Raw genomic sequence first — 21,999 nt, forward strand, 5'->3', positions numbered from 1 at the left:
CATCAAAATGAAAAGGAAACTGGCTGTATGGTAGACAATATTTACCAATGATACATTGGACAATGGTTTGATCACCAAAATACATAAAGAAGTCATACAACTCAACACCAGAAGGACACACAATACAATTAAAAAATGGACAAAGGACCTGAATAGACACTTCTCTAAGGAGGACACACAGATGGCCCATAGACATTTGAAAAGATGTTCAACATCAGTAGCCATCAGGGAAATTGAAATTAAAGCCACAATGAGATATCACCTCATAACGGTCAGAGTGGCCATCATTAGTAAATCAACACACAACAAGTGCTGGAAAGGATATGGAGAAAAGGGAACTCAAGTGCACTGTTGGTGGGAGTGTAGACTGAGGCAACCACTGTGGAAAACCATATGGAATTTCCTCAAAAAAACTAAAAATGGAAATGTCTTCTGACACAAGAATTTCACTGCTGGGAATATACCCTAAGAATACTGAATCATCAGTTCAAAAGAACCTATGCACCCCTATGTTCATAGCAACACTATTTACAACAACCAAGTGCTAGAAACAGCTTAAATGCCCATCAGTAAATGAGTGGATCAAATAACTGTGGTAAATTTACATAATGGTATACTACACAGCAGAAAGAATGAACTCCTACTTTTGTGACAACATGGATTATGTTAAGTGAAATAAGCCACTCAGTGAAAGACAAATACCATATTATCTCACCTATATAGGAATCTAATGAGCAAAAATAAATGAATGAGCAAAATAAAACCAATCATGGAAACAGAACAGACTGATAATGACCAGAGGGGAAGAGGCAGGGGGATAGTGGTTGAAAGAAGGGGAAGAGACTAGTCAAAGAACATGTATGAATGACACATGGACAAGGACAACAGTGTGGGGATTGACTGTGGGATCTGGGGTCAGAGGAGAGCATAGGGGGAAATATTGGGACAAGTGCAATAGAATAACAATAAAATGTTTTTAAAAGAACATCTGTTTGTATGCTTTGTTTCAGAATGAGGGTAGATACATCTCAATAGATGACTAAAGATAGTAAAAGTTAAACATATTTTATGAAAAGAAACATGTCCTCACATAGGTTAAAATCTACTAATATTAAAACCCCAAAGACCCAGTTCAAGATGCCAACAGCTGTCCAGATGGTCTTTTTCAAATATAATCGTCACATGCCATCACTGCGTAGCTGAGATGCTTACCCACATCCACCTGCAGCTGAGTTGTCCAGGTCGCACTTCTCTCACCTCAGATAATTCCCTGGCCAGACCACTCAGCTTGGTAACACTTCTTAGAAACTTGCAGAAGTGAGATGAGAGAAGCTGAAGTGAGAGGCCCTAGAACCCAGGTGAGGAGAGCTGAAGAGGGTAGATGCCTGATAACCTTCTAGTTCCAAAGTGGCTGGACTGTCTCTCCTGAATTGGAGTGCTGTGGGATTCCTCTGTGTACTTCAACAAACTACCTTTCCACTTGAGCTAGTTTGAGCAGATTTCCTTTTCTTGTAACAAAGTGATGTACTGCTAATACTTGTTATTTATCTTCCCAGTGAGGATTCTGGGAGAAGCAGGTTGCTCCCACACCAATCTGGAGGTGACAATGATTCATGGGTAAGCAGAGGGAGAGCTAGATTTGAGCCATTCACTCAACAAATATTTGTGAAACACCTATATGAGCTATATACATGCAAAGAGTGGGGCAGACATCAGTGAGGACACATTGCAATGGTACCTGCCCCCATGTTACCCACAGCAAAGACATAGTAATGAAAATAGGGCTACCCCAAAAGACTCTGTAAAATAGAACACATTAGATAGTGATTGAAGGTTTAGCTAGGGACTTTTCAAAATAGTCATATAGCTCTGGGCCACAGGGTTGGCCTCTTGGCAGGAAACATGGAGTGGGAGGGACACAGCCCACAGAGCCATCAGGAATAAGAGGGAGCAAATTCTCCAGGGAGGGTGACTGAGTCATGCTGGCACTAGAGGGAGTAGCACCCTGAGGCCAAGGGCATTGTCTCTGAGTGCCAGGACCAGGGAAGAGAGCAAGGCTTAAGAAGAGACCCATGAGGGTTGGGTTTGCCTGGAACAGTGCCAGCTTATGCCTTTTGCCCCTGTGTTCTCTTTCCTATTCTTCAGAGTGTCCTAACTTAAACCATGAGTTATGTGGTCCCCCCACATGGTAAGCCACCCTCTGCCAAATATGGTCTGGGGCCATCTTGGGGAAAGACTGGAAGGAAATGAAATAGAGATAAATCATGTTTATCTAAGGAGACTGGGCATGATCTCAGAGGACTGACTGAATCATTGCATTGGGCTAACTCTAGCAGATAAGACTAAATTTAGATGTTTATCTCTGGTCCTCAGCCTATGCAGAAGGACAGTATTACCCCTACGGTCTTATACAGGAATCTGTGAGTTCACCAGTATTGAGTAGAATTGTTTGCCTCCTTCTACAGGGAAGAAAAGACTTGAAGAGACTTGAAGTGACCTTGTCTCAAGTCATACAGCTTATAAGTGGCAGAACATATAGGGTCTCAGGTTTATCTACTCTGCCTGGGGGATGGCAAAGCAGCAGTTTCCTTGCTTATAAAACAGATCACTAAAGTAGCAACTGCCAAGTGTAGCTGTGAGACAAAAAGAAAGTTGATAAAGCTCTTAGCACAGTGACTGGCCCATAGTAAGTGCTCAGTAAATTTTTGTTGCCTATAACTTCTTGAAAGGATATAGTTAAAATGATTCAGTTCTTTCAAAAATTCTGGGGTATTGAGAAAATCACGGTTATGTTTTTAAAGAGAATCCTTATCCATTTTAGAGATATACCCTCAAATATTTACAGATGAAATGAAATGATGTCTGAGATTTTCTTCATAGTTGGAGGGCAGGAGTTGGGAAAAAGAGAGGGGAGGATAGAGGAAACAAGATTCACAAGAACTGAGGATGGCTGAAGCTGGGTGTCAGGTTTGAGGGAATTGTTATACTCTGCTCCTTACTTTTCTTTTTCTTTTTTTTAAAGATTTTATTTATTCATTTTTAGATAGAAGGAAAGAGAAGGAGAAAGGGAGGGAGAGAAACATCAGTGTGTGGTTGCCACTCATGTGCCCCATTCTGAGGACCTGGCCTGCTACCCAGGCATGTGCCCTGACTGTAAATTGAGCTGGTGACCCTTTGGTTCACAGCCTGCACTCAATCTACTGAGCTACACCAGCCAGGGCTGCTCCTTAGTTTTCTATGTGTTTGAAATTGTCTATAATAAAAAGTTTGTTTATATATACATATATATGTATTTTTAAAATTTTTATTGTTATTCAATTACAGTTGTATGCCTTTTCTCCCCATCCCTCCACCCCACTCCAGCTGAACCCACCTCCCTCCCCCACCTCCACCCTCCCCCTTGATTTTGTCCATGTGTCCTTTATAGTAGTTCCTGTAATCCCCTCTTCCCACTGTCCCCACCCCACTCCCCCCTGGCTATTGTTAGATTGTTCTTAACTTTAATGTCTCTGGTTATATTTTGTTTGCTCTTTTCTTCTATTGCTTATGTTCCAGTTAAGGGTGAGATCATATGGTATTTGTCCCTCACCACCTGGCTTATTTCACTTAGCATAATGCTCTCCAGTTCCATCCACACTGTTGCAAAGGGTATAAGCTCCTTCTTTCTCTCTGCTGTGTAGAATTCCATTGTGTAAATATACCATAGTTTTGGATCCACTCGTTTGCTGATGGGCACTTAGGTTGCTTCCAGTACTTGGCTATTGTCAATTGTGCTGCTATGAACATTGGGGTGCACAGATTCTTTTGGATTGGTGTTTCAGGGTTCTTAGGGTATAATCCCAGCAGCGGAATTGCTGGGTCAAAGGGCAGTTCCATTTTCAGTTTTCTGAGGAAATTCCATACTGTTTTCCACAGTGGCCTCACCAGTCTGCATTCCCACCAACAGTGCACTAGGGTTCCCTTTACTCCGCATCCTCTCCAACATTTTTCGTTGATTTGTTTATGTTGGGCACTATGAACGGTGTGAGATGATACCTCATTGTAGTTTTAATTTGCATCTCTCTGATGGCTAGTGATGCTGAGCAACTTTTCGTATGTCTCTGGGCCCTCTGTATGTCTTCCTTGGAGAAGTGTCTGTTCAAGTCCTTTGCCCATTTTTAAATAGGGTTGTTTGTCTTCCTGGAGTGGAGTCGTGTGAGTTCTTTATATATTTTGGAGATCAGGCCCTTGTCTGAGGTATCATTAGCAAATATGTTTTCCCATACTGTTGGTTCTCTTTGTAATTTGGTGCTGTTTTCCTTACCCATGCAGAAGCTTTTTATTTTGATGAGGTCCCACTTGTTTATTCTTTCCTTCATGTCCCTTGCTTTAGGGGACATGTCTGTGAGGATGTTGCTGCGTGGAATGTCTGAGATTTTCCTGCCAATGTTTTCCTCGAGGACTTTTATGGTGTTACGACTTATATGTAACTCTTTTACCCACGTTGAGTTTATTTTTCCGTATAGCGTAAGTTGGTGACCGAGTTTCATTTTTTTGCACGTAGCTGTCCAGATCTCCCAACACCATCTGTTGAAGAGGCTGTTTTTGCTCCGTTTTATACTCCTGCTTCCTTTGTCAAATATTAATTGACTGTAAAGACTTGAGTTTATTTCTGGGCTCTCTGTTCTGTTCCATTGGTCTATGTGCCTGTTTTTATGCCTATGCCAGTACCAGGTTGTTTTGATTACAGTGGCCTTGTAATACAGTTTGATATCAGGTATTGTGATCCCTCCTGCTTTGTTCTTCTTTCTCAAAATTGCTGCAGCTATTTGGGGTCGTTTATGGTTCCATATAAATTTCTGAAGTGTTTGTTCCATATCTGTGAAATATGTCATGGGTACTCTAATAGGGATTGCATTGAATCTATAAATTGCTTTGGGTAGTGTGGCCATTGTGATGACATTAATTCTTCCAATCCATGAGCATGCTACATGCTTCCATTTGTTTGTGCCTTCCTTAATTTCTTTCTTCAGTGTTGTGTAGTTTTCTGAGTACAGGTCTTTTACCTCCTTGGTTAGGTTTATTCCTAGGTACTTTATTTTTCTTGTTGCTATATCAAATGGGATTTGTATTCCTGATTTCCATTTCTGCTGTTTCATTGTTGGTATACAGGAATGCCTTTGATTTCTGAGTATTGACTTTGTATCCAGCTGTTTTGCCAAATTCATTTATTAGGTCGAGTAGTTTTTTGGTGGAGTCTATAGGATTTTCCATGTACACTATCATGTCATCTGCAAACAGTGACAGTTTCATTTCCTCCTTTCCAATTTGGATGCCTTTTATTGCTTTTTCTTGTCTGATTGCTGTGGCTAGGACTTCCAATACTATGTTGAATAGGAGTGGTGAGAGAAGGCATCCTTGTCTTGTTCCTGATCTTAGTGGGAAAGCTCTGAGTTTTTGTCCATGGAGTGGGATGTTGTCTGTAGGTCTCTCATATATGGCCTTCATTATGTTGAGGAATGCTCCCTTTATTCCCACTTTGCTGAGTGTTTTTATCAGAAATGGGTGCTGTATCTTATCGAACGCTTTTTCCGCATCTATTGATATGATCATGTGATTTTTGTCTTTGCTGTTGTTGATGTGATGTATTATGTTTATTGATTTGCGAATATTGTACCATCCTTGCATCCCTGGGATGAATCCCACTTGGTCATGGTGGATGATCTTTTAAATGTATTGCTGGATGCGGTTTGCCAATATGTTGTTGAGAATTTTTGCATCTATGTTCATCAGCGATATTGGCCTGAAGTTTTCTTTCTTCGTTGGGTCTTTATCTGGTTTGGGGATTAGGATGATGCTGGCTTCATAAAAAGAGTTTGGGAGTCTTCCATCAGTTTGGATTTTTTTGAATAATCTGTGAAGGATAGGGGTTAGCTCTTCCTTAAATGCTTTGTAGAATTCTCCTGTGAAACCATCTGGTCCAGGACTTTGGTGTGGTGGGAGTTTTTTGATGACTGGTTCAATTTCGTCTGCTGTTATTGGTCTGTTCAGGTTTTCTGCTTCTTCTTCATTTACTTTCGGAAGATTCTATTTTTCTAGAAATGTGTCCATTTCATCTAGGTTTTCAAATTTCTTAGCATACAGTTCATCATAGTAATTTCTTACAATCCTTTGTATTTCTATGGTATCAGTTGTAATCTCTCCTCTTTCACTTCTGATTGTGTTTATTTGGATCCTCTCTCTTTTTGTCTTGATGAGCCTATTAAAGGCTTGTCGATTTTGTTTATCTTTTCAAAGAACCAGCTCCTGGATTCATTGATCCTTAGAATTGTGCTTTTAGTCTCTATGTCATTTAACTCTGCTCTGATCTTGGTTATTTCCTTCCTTCTGCTTGCTCTGGGCTGTCTTTGTTGTTGTGTCTCCAGTTCTTGTAGGCATAGGGTTAGGTTGTTTGTTTGAAATGTTTCTATCTTCTTAAGGTAGGCCTGTATTGCTACGAACTTCCCTCTCAGGACTGCCTTTGCTGTGTCCCACAGGTTTTGGGTTGTTTTGAGTTCATTTTCATTTGTTTCCAGAAAGTTTTTTTTTTCTTCCCTAATCTTGTTCTTGACCCATTCATTGTTTAATAGCATGCTATAAATCATGGAGACTGAATAGCATGCTATTAAACAATGAATGGGTCATATATATGTATTTTTATATATATTCATATATATGTATTTTTGTAGCTCTATTCTGAGAGTGATGCATGAAAGGTACTTATACACACACAGACACAAACATTTCAGATCTGTCTGAAAACCCTCTTCAACATGTAGAATACCCAGACGAAGTATGTTATTAACAGGCTAATTAACAGTAGTGTTTTGTCATCATAGCATTATTGACTCTCTTTTAATATTTTGCAAAACACCCTTGTAACTAAGTATTCTAAAAAGAAAAGATTTCTGTTTTGGAAACTCCCAAATATTATATCTCTGTATCTCTGTCTTGGTAATTCACAGGTATATTGTCATATTAAAGGATCTCAGTGGTCCTGCTATAAATAAGCCTGCTTATAATTTGGTATTTCCAAGTTTAACTGTCTACCGAATTCTACCCCTTCCTGTGTGTGTGCTTATTTGTCTTTTTTGTATAACATTGTTCACCACTGATAAACAGCTTGACGTATACTGAGTTCCATGGAACTCAGTTTAGGAAACACTGGTATGAGCTATACATCACAGAATGTCATATCTTATGGGCTATCCTAGGACTGTCAGGTGCTGTCAGGTAAAATAGTTTCTAGGGGTTTGTCAAAAAGGAATCTTAGTGTCATTGTCTCAGGCCTCCTTTGCCCACTTCTCCCTTCTCTTCTTCCTCATGGCCCAAACACCAGCTGCCACATGTCTGGAGAAGAGAAGGGGTGACCTCATGAGCACATCTGTCCATCTCCCCCAGAGGAGAGTGTCTCTAACTATGACATGGACAGGAGACTACAGAAGCATTTCCGGTTTCTTGAGGATGGGCATGAAGGCTTGGCTCCCACTCTTTCCTCTCCATAACCACACACAACTGGTATGTCAAGCAGGATTTATGTCAGTGCTTGACTCTCTCCAAGGAGAGGTAACATGTGAAATCAAAAATACACAGACAGTCATGTTTTATACGTTCAACATTCTAATATGATGCAAATAAATTTTCTCTGATTTTCCTCTTAGTGAACACCTGAACTCATGTTTCCTCCATAAACTGAAAAAACACTATGGAAAGTGAATAGACTCATCAATTTAGGATTCCCTTGCTCTGGCAGTTTTATTTAAAAACAAATAAAAAGAATGTGATCATAACTGCTCAAGAAATATCCTGAGAGTCATAGAATGTTGATTCACAGACTCACTTTTTTAATTTATCTGCCTACCACACATTTAGCCACTTCCCCTTCTGCATCTGCAGTCCAGTCAAAGGCTAACTTGCTCCTTCCTCATCCTCCAGGCAGGCCTTCCTGTGTCAGCAGCCCCAGGGTCTCTTGGATTTGGAATTCCTCCATTCCCCCACACTCCTTCACTTTATCTTCTCTATTCTTCTTTCCTTTCCATCTCTTATCATTTGGAGAGCTGGGAAGAGTTATTAACCTTGTGATGATGATAATAAAGATTATGATAATAACAATACTAATACTAAATACAGTGTTCCTTAACTCTGTTGTTAACATTGCATCACATTTGTTCCTAAAACTTATAAAACACTTTTGTGTATACCCATCCACTGAATAGTAATTTTTATTGTTTTGTAGGTAAAGAAACTGAGTCCTTAGAGAAATTAAACAGTTTGCCTAAGATCACACAGTTTTGATTTTGTTGTAACTAAATCTGTGACCTGTTTAAATTTTTACTGCAATTCACACTTTCATTATACTCTGGATCCTCAATTTACCAAAAATGACTGTAGCAACATGACTGACACACACCCAAGGATTTCTTTTCTTCTTCACAGGTATAGACACACAGTTTCAACTGTTCATACAGAAATTCTCAGATTTGAAAAACTGCTTCTCTACACTTGTCACACTCACATTCCCAAAGCACATAACTTACACTTCCTTGAGGAGCTGCACACTTGCATATCTCAGTGCCTTTGCAAAAGCTACTCTTGCTGACTGAAATCTCGACCTTTTCTCATCTCCTGGCTAACTGCTGTCCAGCCTACTTCAGCTTAATCTCCCTTTGTTCAGGAAGTCTTCTTAGACCCCCTTATTCTTCAACCAGTTTATGTGGGATTCCCCAGTACCTTCTCATACCCCTTTGGGTTCAACTCCATATCAGCATTGCTCAGTCTGTGTGTGTAGCTGTCCTTTCTTTATAAAGTGAGCTCCTTCCTTATGGCAGGGACTTGACTAGCATAGTGCTGGATAGATGCTGGTAGGTACTGAATAAATGTGTGTTGAATTACTCTAGTAATGAGAAATTTAACCTAAGAAAATATGATAGAAAATTGAGTTTATGTTTCTTAAAAGGGCCATTTCTTGCATTTTTTGCTTGTCATAACAGTTTGAATTTCATAGGGCTGAACCCATCCTAGGAGCCACCACTTGAACTTCCTGACTTTGCTGCTTTTGCCACACCAGATACAGCTCTCCATACAGAGGCCTGCTGCACTTGATTTCCTCTGTAAGGAAGAAAAACAAAACAAAACAAAAGCCTCAATTTATCACAAAATCCAGCACAGGAAATCTTAAACAATGGCTCCCAAAGTCAGCTCTTAGTCCCTCGAATCCAACAACAGCAACTCTTCTTCCTGTATAAAGCAGCTTTGCCAGAATGAGAGGAACATTCACAATGTAGGTTGATGGGCAAGTGACTTTTGCAAACCCACAAGCTAGTCAAGGGAGGAGAGTGGATTCGTTTAGTTGTGAGTATGAGATGGACAATAACAGAATTACAACATCTTTGGACAATACATATGTTTAAAAACACACCAGGAAATCATCAAATGCTTGAAAGGAAGCTGGGGGCCCATTGAGTCCTGAATGGTTGTATAGACAGTAAAATAGCACTTCCGTCCCTGTTCTCATCTTGTACCTGCCTCTGATAACTGCTGAGAAAGAGAGAGGGCTTTCACTTTGTTTAATAGAGACTTCCTACCGTGATGTCTGTTGTTGGTTTCATTATTTGTTGAGCACCCTCTGATTTCATGATAAATTTTAAAATCATTTTCTCTCTTTTCTTTCTTTTGGATTAATTTAGTATTTTTATCATTCCATTTTTTATCCTCTAGTATTTTGAAAGCAACATCCTGTGTCTATTTTTTTTAAATTTCTGGGAACCCTAGTACACTGTTGGTGGGAAGGCAGACTGGTGCAGCCACTGTGGAAAACAGTATGGAATTTCCTCAGAAATTTAAAAATGGAACTGTCACTTGACCCAGCAATTGCACTGCTGGGATTTTACCCTAAGGACCCTGAAACACCAATTCAAATGAACCTAGGCACCCCAATGTTCACTGAAGCACAATTTACAATAGGCAAGTGTTGGAAGCAATGTAAAAGCCCATCTGTAAATGAGTAGATCAAAAAACCATGGTACATTTACACAATGGAATTCTACGAAGCAGAGAGAAAGAAGGAGCTTATACCCTTTGCAACAGCATGGATGGATCTGGAGATCATTATGATAAGTGAAATGAGCCAGGCGGTGAAAGGCAAATACCATATGATATCACCTATAAGCAGAACCTGATCAATAAAACAAATAAGCAAACAAAATATAAACAGATATTGAAATAAAATACAAACCAGTGGTAACCAGAGGGGAGAGGAAGGGAGATAACAGGGGAAAGAAGGGGAAGTATCATCAAGGAACATGTATAAAGGACCCATGGGCAAAGCCAAAGGGTGTTAGGATTGACGTTGGGAGGTAAGAGTAGGTAGAACGGGGCGGGGGGGGGGGGGAGGGACAGGGGGAAAATGGAGACAACTGTACTTGAAAACACTTAAAAAATATAAAGTCAAAAATTACTCAAGAAATCATAACATAAATATTTAACTTCTCAAAATCTAAATTAATTAATACAGTTAGCCTACTCCTGGACAATAGATGAATCTTTTTTTTAAAAATATATTTATTGATTATGCTATTACAGTTGTCCCATTTCCCTCTCCCTCACTCCACTCCATAGTGCCCATCCCCTCCCTCCTACATTCCCCCCTATAGTTCATGTCCATGGGTCATACTTATAAGTTCTTTGGCTTCTACATTTCCTACACTATTCTTACCCTCCCCCTGTCTATTTTCCACCTATCATCTATGCTACTTATTCTCTGTACCTTTCACCCCCTCTCCCCCTCCCACTCCCTATTGACAACCCTCCATGTGATCTCCATCTCTATGGTTCTGTTCCTGTTCTAGTTGTTTGCCTAGTTTGCTCTTGTTTTTGTTTTAGGTTTGGTTGTTAATAACTGTCAGTTTGCTGTCATTCTTACTGTTCCTATTTTTGATCTTCTTTTTCTTAGATAAGTCCCTTTAACATTTCATATAATAAGGGCTTGGTGATGATGAACTTCTTTAACTTGACCTTATCTGAGAAGCACTTTATCTGCTCTTCCATTCCAAACGATAGCTTTGCTGGATACAGTAATCTTGGATGTAGGCCCTTGCCTTTCATGACTTGGAATACTTCTTGCCAGTCCCTTCTTGCCTGTAAGGTCACTTTGGAGAAATCAGCTGACAGTCTTATGGGAACTCCTTTGTAGGTAACTGTGTCCTTTTCTCTTGCTGCTTCTAAGATTCTCTCCTTCTGTGTAATCCTGGCTAATGTAATTATGATGTGCCTTGGTGTGTTCCTCCTTGGGTCCAGCTTCTTTGGGACTCTCTGAGCTTCCTGGACTTCCTGGAAGTCTACTTCCTTTGCCAGATGAGGGAAGTTCTCCTTCATTATTTGTTCAAGTAAGTTTTCAATTTTTTGTTCTTCCTCTTCTCCTTCTGGTACCCCTATAATTCAGATGTTGGAATGTTTCAGGATGTCCTGGAGGTTCCTAAACCTCTCCTCATTTTTCCGAATTCTTGTTGCTTCATTCTTTTCTGGTTGGGTGTTTCTTTCTTCCTTCTGGTCCACACCGTTGATTTGAGTCCCAGTTTCCTTTGCCTCACTATTGGTTCCCTGTACATTTTCCTTTGTTTCTCCTAGCATAGGCTTCATTTTTTCATCTGGTTTTTGAACAAATTCAACCAATTCTGTGAGTGTCTTGATAACCATTGTTTTGAACTGTGCATCTGATAGGTTGGCTATCTCTTCCTCGCTTAGTTGTATTTTTTCTGGGGCTTTGAAGTGTTGTGTCATTTGGGCCTTTTTTTTTTTTTTTTTTTTTGTCTTGGCGCGGCTGTTACTTAAAGGGGCGGAGCCTTAGGTGTTCACTGGGGCGGGGCAGGGTAACGCTGGTTGCTGGGCTGTGATGCTGTATGTGAGGGAGGGGCCAAGAGGGAGCAATGGTGCCCGCTCCACTCTCCACCAGATTTCAATCACTTCCTCTGCTACCCACAATCAAACTGGGTCCCTCTGGTTCTGGTTCCTGAGTGGGTGGGCTTGTGCATGCCCGAGGCCCCTGTGGGTCTCTCCAGTGACCTCTTCTGTGAGGCTGGGAGTCTCTCCTGATGCCGCCCCAACCCCCACAGGCATTTTCAATCAGAGGTTTGAGGCTTTATTTCTCCCACACTGGAGCCCTGGGTTGCGTGGTCTGCTTTGCTCCCCGCCGTTTGTCCGGTTTATCTGTGCATGAATGTGGGGCCGCGGGGTGTTACCCGCTGCTCTGCCTGCCCCGTTCTCCGCCACTCTGAGTCCGGCCCTCTCAGTTTATCTGCGCGAATGTGGGGCCACAGGGTCTGCTAGTGATCAGACTGCCTGCCCCGTTTGTCCCACAGTCCGCCAGTCTCGGTCCTGCCAGGGCAACGCGAGTCCTCTCTGCCCCGGCTGCCCGTTTCTGCCCCTCCTACTGGTCTGGATGAATGTTTATTTTTTATTTCCTTGGTGTCAGACTTCCTTGCCGTTCGATTTTCTGTCAGTTCTGGTTGTGCGAGGAGGTGCAGTGTGTCCACTTACGCCGCCATCTTGGTTCTCCTCGATGAATCTTAAAAACACTTACCTCCATTGACCTTTCTACCTACTTGTAATTTATTTTATTTCTATCTTTTTACCACTCTTTGGCATTATTATTTTGTATTATACAAGCAATGTTTATTTGTTTTGCCCATATGTTCTCCATTTTTATTTTGCTTTTTGTGTTGTTCCTTTTTTAATCAGAATACTCCCATTTGGCATTACTTTCCTTCTACCTAAAGATTGTCCTTTAGAATTATCTTTATTGAAAAATCTCAGGTTTTATTTCTAAAAATATCTTTATTTTACTTTCTTTTCTGAAAGGTATTTAAACTGGTTCTAAGATTTTTGGTTGGTGGTTGCTGCCTTCAGCATGTTGAAAATATTACCCCCTCCGCTTCCAGCTTCTACTATCCATGTTGAATAGCCAGTTGTAAGTCCACTAGTTCTCTGAAAGCAATATGACTTTTTTTCTACCTTCTTTTAAGTTCCCTTTGGTTTTAGTGTTCTTCAGTTTCACTATGACGGATTTGGTGTGGATTTCCTATATTTTATCCTACTGGGGACTTCCTTCATTTTCTGAATGTGTGGATTAGTGTTTTCTACCACGTGAGAAAATTTTTCATACATTAATTCTTCAAATATTACTTTTATGCCAGTGGTAAATGGGTGTTCAACTTTTTCATCCTATTTTCTAAGTCTTTAAATCCTTCTTTATTTCTTCTGTTTAATTTTTTAACTGAGTTTCTTAATAATCTTTCATTTCTAGAAGTTCTGTTTAATTGTTACTCAAATCTGTTACATTATAGTTTCTTATTTCCCACAGACATGTATTTGATAGCCTTTTATGGTCTTTTCTTTTTAAAAAAATATGCCAAGTATTTGTTTTATATTCTGTCAGATAATTATCTTAAGTCTTTGTAGTTCAGTTTTTCCAGTGTACTATTTTACCTGTTTTTTTTCTCAAGGTGTCTGTTTGCACATGTGTTTGCTTTGGCTATGTGTTGGCCACTGTCCTTAAAAAGTAATCTTTGGAGATTTATCTTCGCTATGCCAAAGGTATTTTTTCTAGTGAGAATCTGTGCTTATTTTTACCTGCAGCCTTGGGACACTACTAGTACAGGAGAAGCTTAAACTACCCTCAAGGCTTGAGTTGTATTAGCCCACCAGGTTATATGGTTATGGACTGCAAATCCACACAAAGGCTATCTTGTGATTATGACTTTAGGGAAATTTTCATTTTGAATATTATGCTAAGTATTGATTCAATTTTCTTCAAGTCCTGTTGTGGGTGTTACTTAAGGAATAGTCTTTTTTGGCCCCAGATTTATGGAGGGAAGGTCTCCTATAAGACCAACTTCTCCTTGGTCATGCCGTAAGTGTTGATTTTTCTCCCATGATCTCATGAGACCAAAACAATCCATGCTCATTTTTGACCACATTGACAGATGCACACAGGGCAGAAGGAACATCAGAGTTTCACTTAGCTGTTTAGGCTTCCATTTAGATATTTGGCTTGGTAATTAGTTATTATCTTGTTAGCTTTTTGATGTTTTTAATTTAGTGAAAGTTAACTTGAAAAAAATGATTAGAGGTCTTAGGGCTGAAACAATCTCGAACTATTTTAAAACTTTAAATGGGTAAGAAGCCTGGTTCACTGGCCTAGAGCCAGGTGTGGAATCCAAGTGCCTAGTGGGCCACTTTTGGTAAGCAGAACCTGAGCTGTTGGATGAACCAAATGCTGAGTTAGGGTGCTCAACACTGGTGCCCATCAGCCCCTGGAAAGGGTCTAGGTAAAATGAGTGGATTAATGTTATTTCATATATTATTTTCATTGATTTTTAGCAGTAGTATTATTCTGAGTAACCTAACTCACCATATTCTCAAAAGTAGAAGTATACTATTTTTGTAAGACTGATTCTTACTCACCATTAAGACACTTTCAGGCATTGATTCCCCAAAGTACTTCCTTATCTTCCTAATCCTCTCTTGTGACCCCAAACCTGTCCACATGGGTATGTTGCCATCATTGTACTTATCATACCACATTAATTTTTAACCTTTTTTCCTGTGAAATATAATGCATTGCATATGTATATTAAAATCAAGGGGGAGGGTAGAGGTGGGGGAGGGAGGTGGGACTGGCTGGGGTGGGGTGGAGGGAAGGGGAGAAAATGAAGACAATTGTAACTGAATAAAAATAAATTAATTAATTAAAAATTAAATAAATAAATGTGGAAAAATGAAAAAATATATAATATATAGCTCTAACAAAAACAGGAGTTGGCAAATGTTTTTTGTAAGTGGCAAAATAGTATATTTTAGGCTTTGTGATCACATGGTCTCTGTCACAATTACTAAGCTCTGCCACTGTAGTGCAAAAGCAGCCTTAGACAACATGTAAATAAAAGAGCTTGGCTATATTCCAATAAAACTTTATTTAAAAAACAGTCTCAGGCAGGATTCAGCCCACAGGCTGTAGTTTGCTGACTCTATAGTAATTTATACTAATTAATAAACATGCCTGTAAACCATTAAAAGTTAAAACACGGATATTGCATTTCTTGTCCCTTCACAATCTTAGTCACTATACAGACTTTTATGATAATCCCACCTTTTCCTTTCTTTAGTCTTTCCCAGCAATGCTACTTAACTTGGTTTTTAATTCTAACATTTCCCCTGTAGATTATTTTATATTTTCTACCATAAAATTATATTAAGGCTAATGACAGCTTTGGATTCTTCCTCTACTGCCTTTATAAATTTATTTCTTCCCTGACATCACTGTTAATCTCAGTCCAATATTGAGTGAAAAAAGCACTAGCAAGGACACTTATCTTGTTCCCATTTGAAAGAAAAACATTTTGATGTTTTAGCAATTAAATATATTTACTGTAGTGTTAAAATAGATTATAGAAATTTCTTTTTTATTATATTTTATTGATTATGCTATTACAATTGTCCTGATTTTCCCCCCTTGCTCCCCTGCATCCAGCACCCCACAGTCCCTCAGGCAAACCCCCACATTTGTTCATGTCCATGGGTCATGTGTGTAAGTTCTTGGCTACTCCCTTTCCAATATGGTACTTTACTTCCCCATCGATATTCTGTAACTACTAATTTGTACTTCTTAATACCCTCACCTCTCACCCATTCTCCCATACACCCCATCTCTTTATCTTTAACCTTTGGCATTTAAATTGTGATGTGTCTTGAAGTGGGCCTCTTTGTGTCCATCTTGCTTGGGATTCTCTGTGCTTCCTGAATTTGCATTCCTATTTCCTTCACCAAATTAGGGAAGATTTATTTCATTATTTTTTCAAATAGATCTTCAATTTCTTGTCTTTCTATTCTTCTTGTGGCAACCCTATGAAGCAAATGTTGGATTGCTTAAAGTTTCCCTCAGGCTACTTACACTATCCTTGTTTTTTGGATTCTCTTTTCTTCTTGTTCTAATTGGTTGTTTTGTGCTTTCTTATGTTCAAATCATTGATTAGATTCTCAGCTTTGTCCACTCTACTGTTGCTTTCCTGTAAATTGTTCTGTTGTTTCATTAATGTATGTTTTGTTTCTTTTTTAATTTTTGATATATATTTTTTATTAATTTTCGAATGCAGTTGTCTCCATTTACCCACCACCAATTTCCCCTGGCCTACTCACCCCCACCTACCACCCTCAAACCTACCCCCCTTTGGCTTTGTCCATGGGTCCCTTAAACATGTTCATTTATGAACCTTTCCCATCTTTCCTACTTTATTTCCCTAGCCCCTCCCCTCTAGTCAGTGTCACTTTGTTCTTAATTTCAATGTCTCTGGTTTTATTTTGCTTGGTTGTTTGTATTGTTAATTAGATTCTGCTTATAGGTGAGATCATATGGTATTTGTCTTTCACCATTTGACTTATTTTACCTAGCATAATGCTCTCCAATTCCATCCATGCTGTCATGAAGGGTAGGAGCTCCTTCTTTCTTTCTGCTGTGTAGTATTCCATTGGTTAAATGCACCATGGTTTTTGATCCATTCATTTACAGATGGTCGACTAGGCTGCTTCCAGCACTTGGCTATTGTAAATTATGCTGCTATGAACATTGTGGTGCATAGGTTCTTTTGAATTACTGTTTCAGGATTCTTAGGGTAAAATCCCAGTAGTGGGATTGCTGGTTAAAAAGGGAATTCCATTTTTAGTTTTTTGAGGAAATTCCATACTCTTTTCCACAGGGGCTGCACTAGTCTGCATTCCCACCAAAAATGTACTAGGGCTCCCTTTTCTCCACAACCTCGCCAGCACTTGTTGTTTGTCGATTTCTTTACAATGGCCGTTATTACTGGTGTAAAGTGATACTGCGTTGTGGTTTTAATTTTCATCTCTCTGAAGACTAGCAATGCTGAGCATGTATCTGGGCCTTCTGTATGTCCTCCTTGGAGAAATGTCTGTTCAAGTCTTTTGCCCATTTTTTAATTGGATTATTTGTCTTCCTGGTGTAGAGTTGTGTGAGTTCTTTATATATCTTGGAGAACAAACCCTTGTCCAAGATATCATTGGCAAATATACTTTCCCATACACTTGGTTACCTTTATATTTTGCTAATGTTTTCTTTAGCTGTGCAGAAGCTTTTCATTTTAATGAGGTCACATTCATTTATTCTTTCCTTTACATCCCTTGCTGTAGGGGACATATCAGTGACAATATTGCTGTGTGGAATATCTGAGATTTTCCTGCCTATCTTCTCCTCTAGGACTCTTATGACATCACCACTTATATTTAAGTTTTTATTCATCCTGAGTTTATGTTTGTGTATGGTGTAAGTTGGTGGTGAAGTTTCATTTTTTTTAACATTGCTGTGCAGATGTTCCAACACCATTTGTTGAACCTGCTAATTTTTATTTCATTTTATGCTTCTGCTCCATTTGTCAAATATGAATTGAGAATAGAGACTTACGTTTATTTCTGGGCTATCTATTCTGTTCCAATGGCCTACGTATCTGTTCTCATGCCAGTACCACACAGTTTTGATTACAGTGGCCTTGCAATACAGTTTGATATCAGGTAAGGTAATCCCACTTACTTTCTTCTTCTTCCTTAAAATTACTGTGGCGATTCGGGGATGTTTATGATTCCATATAAATTTTAGAAATGTTTTTTCTATATCTGTGAAATATGTCATTGGTATTTTAATAGGGATTGTGTTAAATGTATAAATTGCTTTGGGTAGTATGGGCATTATGATGATGTTAATTTTTCCAACCCATGATCATGGTATGTTTCCATTTATTTGTGTCTTCCTTAATTTTTTTCTTCAGTGTTGTGTAGTTTTCTGAGTGCAGGTCTAATACCTACTTGGTTAGGTATTTTTCTTAGATACTTTAGTTTCTTTGCTGCTATATCAAATGGGATTGATTTCCTGATTTCTATTTCTGATATTTCATTGTTAGTGTACAAAAATGCCTTAGATTTCTGAATAGTGACTTTGTATCCCACTGTTTTGCCAAATTCACTTATCAGGTCAAGTAGCTTTTTGGTGGAGTCTATAGGATTTTCCATGTACACTATCATGTCATCTGCAAATAGTGACAGTTTCATTTCCTCCTTTACAGTTTGGATGCCTTTTATTTCTTTTTCTTGTCTGACTTCTGTGGCTAGGACTTCTGATACTATATTGAATAGGAGTGGTAAAAGCAGGCATCCTTGTCTTGTTCCTGATCGTAGTAGGAAAATTCTAGTTTTTTGCCCATTGAGTATGATGTTGGCTTTAGGTCTCTCATATATGGCCTTTATTACGTTGAGGAATGCTCCCTCTATACCCACTTTGCTGAGTGTTTTCATCATAAATGGGTGCTGTATCTTATCAAATGCTTTCTTGGCTTCTATTGATATGATCATGTCATTGTTGTATTTTGTTTTGTTTATGTGATGTATTATGTTTATTGATTTGCGAATATTGTACCATCCTTGCATCCCTGGGATGAATCCCCCTTGGTCATGGTGTATGATCTTTTTATGTATTGCTGGATGTTGTTTGCCAATATTTTGTTGAGAATATTAGCATCTATATTCCTCATTTACATTGGCCTGAAATTTTCTGTCTTCGTTTTATGTTTCTGGTTTTGGGATTACGATGATGCTGGCTCATAAAAAGAGTTTTGGAGTCTTCATCATTTTGTATTTCTTCAAATAGTCTGTGAAGGATAGGGGTTAGCTCTTCCTTAAATGCTTTGTAGAATTCCCCTTTGAAACCTTCTGGTCCAGGGCTTTTGTGTGTTGGGAGTTCTTTGATGACTGTCTCAATTTCGTCTGCTGCTATTGGTCTGTTCAGGTTTTCTGCTTCTTCTTCATTCAGATTTGGAAGATTCTATTTTTCTAGAAATGTGTCCATTTCACCTAGGTTTTCAAATTTCTTAGCATACAGTTCTTTGTAGTTATTTCCTACAATGCTTTGTATTTCTGTGGTATCAGTTGTAATCTCTCCTCTTTCACTTCTGATTGTGTTTATTTGGATAAATAAATCTCTCTTTATTTCTTGATGAGCCTACTTAAAGGCTTGTCGATTTTGTTTATCTTTTCATAGAACCAGCTCCTGGATTCATTGATCCTTAGAATTGTGCTTTTAGACTCTATGTCATTTAACTCTGCTCTGATCTTGGTTATTTCCTTCCTTCTGCTTGCTCTAGGCTGTCTTTGTTGTTGTTCCTCCAGTTCTTGTAGGCATAGGGTTAGGTTGATTGTTTGAAATATTTCTATCTTTTTAAGGTAGGCCTGTATTGCTATGGATTTCCCTCTGAGGACTGCCTTTGCTGTGTTCCATAGGTTTTGGGTTGTTGTGAGTTCATTTTCATTTGTTTCCAGGAAGTTTTTGATTTCTTCCCTAATCTCATTCTTGACCCATTCATTGTTTAATAGCATGCTATTCAGTCTCCATGATTTTGAGTGTTTTGGTTTTTTCCCTTTGGGGTTAGTTTCTGGTTTCAGTCCCTTGTGGTCAGAGAAAATGCTTGATATGATTTGAATATTCTTGAATTTGTTGAGGCTTGCTTTGTGTCCTATAATGTGGTTTATCTTTGAAAATGTTCCATGTACACTTGAAAAGAATATGTATTTTGCTTCTTTGGGATGAAAAGCTCTCTCTATATATCAGTTAAGTCCATTTCCTCTAGGTATTGTTAAGTGACACAATATCCTTGTTGATATATTTTTGGAAGATCTGTCCATTTTTGACAATGGGGTGTTAAAGTTCCCTACTATAAATGTGTTGCTGTCAATATCTTTCTTGAAGTCCTTCAAGATTTTCTCTATGTATTTTGGTTCTCCTATGTTAGGTGCATATATATTTACAATGTTTACATCTTCTTGGTGGATTCTTCCTTTGAGTATAAGTGACCTTCTGGGTCTCTCTTTATGGCCCTTCTTTGGAAGTCTATTTTTTCTGATATGAGTATTGCTACCCCTGCTTTTTTTTTCCTATTTGCTTGGAAAATTTGTTTCGAGCCCTTCACTTTCAGTCTGTGTAGGTCTTTTGTCCTGAGATGGGTCTCTTGTAGGCAGCATATGTGTGGCTCATGTTTTCTTATCCATTCAGCTATTTTATGTCTTTGATTGGACCATATAATCCATTTACGTTTAAGGTTATTATCCATGGGTAGTTATTCATTGCCATTTTTTCGTACCTGTGTTCCTTTCTGTTTCTCTTTTCCTTCCTTTCCTTAAAGCAGTCCCTTTAGCATCTCTTGCAGAGCTGCTTTGGTGGAGGTGTAATATTTTGCACTTCTTTTGTCTGGGAAGCTCTTTATTTGGCCTTCCGTCTTGATTGAGAGCCTTGCTGGGTAAAGTAGTCTTGGTTGCAGGCCTCTGGTTCTCATTAATTGGAATGTTTTTTGCCATTCTCTTCTGGCTTGGAGCGTTTCCATTGAGAAGTCAGTTGCTAACCTTATTGGGGCTCCCTTGTATGTTACTTCCTTTTTCTCCTTTGCTGCCTTTAAGATCCTCTCTTTGTCTTGGAATTTTGCTATTTTAATTATGATGTGTCTTGCAGTGGGCCTCTTTGGGTTCCTTGCTTGGACTCTCTGTGTTTCCTGGATTTGGGTGATTTTTCTCTCCTCAGATTAGGGAAATTTTCCATCATTACTTTTTCAAACAGGTTTTCTATGCCTTGGTCTTCTTCTTCTCCTTCTGGTATCCGTATTATACAGATATTATTACCTGCCATGTTGTCCTGCATTTCCCTTAATCCCTCTTCACTCTTTCTGAGTCTCTTTTCCTTTTCTTGCTCTTTCTGGTTGTTTTTTTCTACTTTGTCCTTAAGCTCGCCTACCTGATCCTCTGCTTCATCAAGTCTCCTTTTGATTCCTTCTACTGTGTTCTTCAGTTCAGAAATTGTATTCTTCATTTCCTCTTGGCCTTTGATGATAGTTTCTATTTCCTTTTTCTTTTTATTTTTTCAATATATTTATTGATTATGCTATTACAGTTGTCCCATTTCCCTCCCCTCAGTCCACTCCATCCTGCCCACCCTCTCCCACCCACATCCCCCCCTATAGTTCATGTCCATGGGTCATATTTATAAGTTCTTTGGCTTCTACATTTCCTACACTATTCTTACCCTCCCCCTGTCTATTTTCTACCTACCATTTATGCTACTTATTCTCTGTACCTTTTCCCCCTCTCTCCCCATCCCACTCCCCTGTTGATAACCCTCCATGTGATCTCCATTTCTGTGGTTCTGTTCCTGTTCTCGTTGTTTGCTTAGTTTGCTTTTGTTTTTGTTTTAGGTTTGGTTGTAATAACTGTGAGTTTGCTGTCATTCTTACTGTTCGTATTTTTATCTTATTTTTCTTAGATAAGTCCCTTTAACATTTCATATAATAAGGGTTTGGTGATGATGAACTCCTTTAACTTGTCCTTATCTGAGAAGCACTTTATCTGCCCTTCCATTCTAAATGAAAGCTTTGCTGGATAGAGCAATATTGTATGTAGGTCCTTGCCTTTCATGACTTGGAATACTTCCTTCCAGCCCCTTCTTGCCTGCAAGGTCTCTTTGGAGAAATCAGCTGATAGTCTCATGGGAACTACTTTTTAGGTAACTGTCTCCTTTTCTCTTGTTGCTTTTAAGATTCTCTCCTTATATTTAATCTTGGGTAATGTAATTGTGATGTGCCTTGGTGTGTTCCTCCTTGGGTCCAGCTTCTTTGGGATTCTCTGAGCTTCCTGGACACCCTGGAAGTCTACTTCCTTTGCCAGATTATGGAAGTTCTCCTTCATTATTTGTTCAAGTAAGTTTTCAATTTTTTTGTTCTTCCTCTTCTCCTTCTGGTACCCCTATAATTCGGATGTTGGAACATTTAAAGATGTCCTGGATGTTGCTAAGCCTCTCCTCATTTTTCCGAATTCTTGTTGCTACATTCTTTTCTGGTTGGATGTTTTTTCCTTCCTTCTGGTCCACACCGTTGATTTGAGTCC

Source organism: Desmodus rotundus, chromosome 5, assembly GCF_022682495.2.
Source record: "Desmodus rotundus isolate HL8 chromosome 5, HLdesRot8A.1, whole genome shotgun sequence".
NCBI classification, from domain to species: domain Eukaryota; kingdom Metazoa; phylum Chordata; class Mammalia; order Chiroptera; family Phyllostomidae; genus Desmodus; species Desmodus rotundus.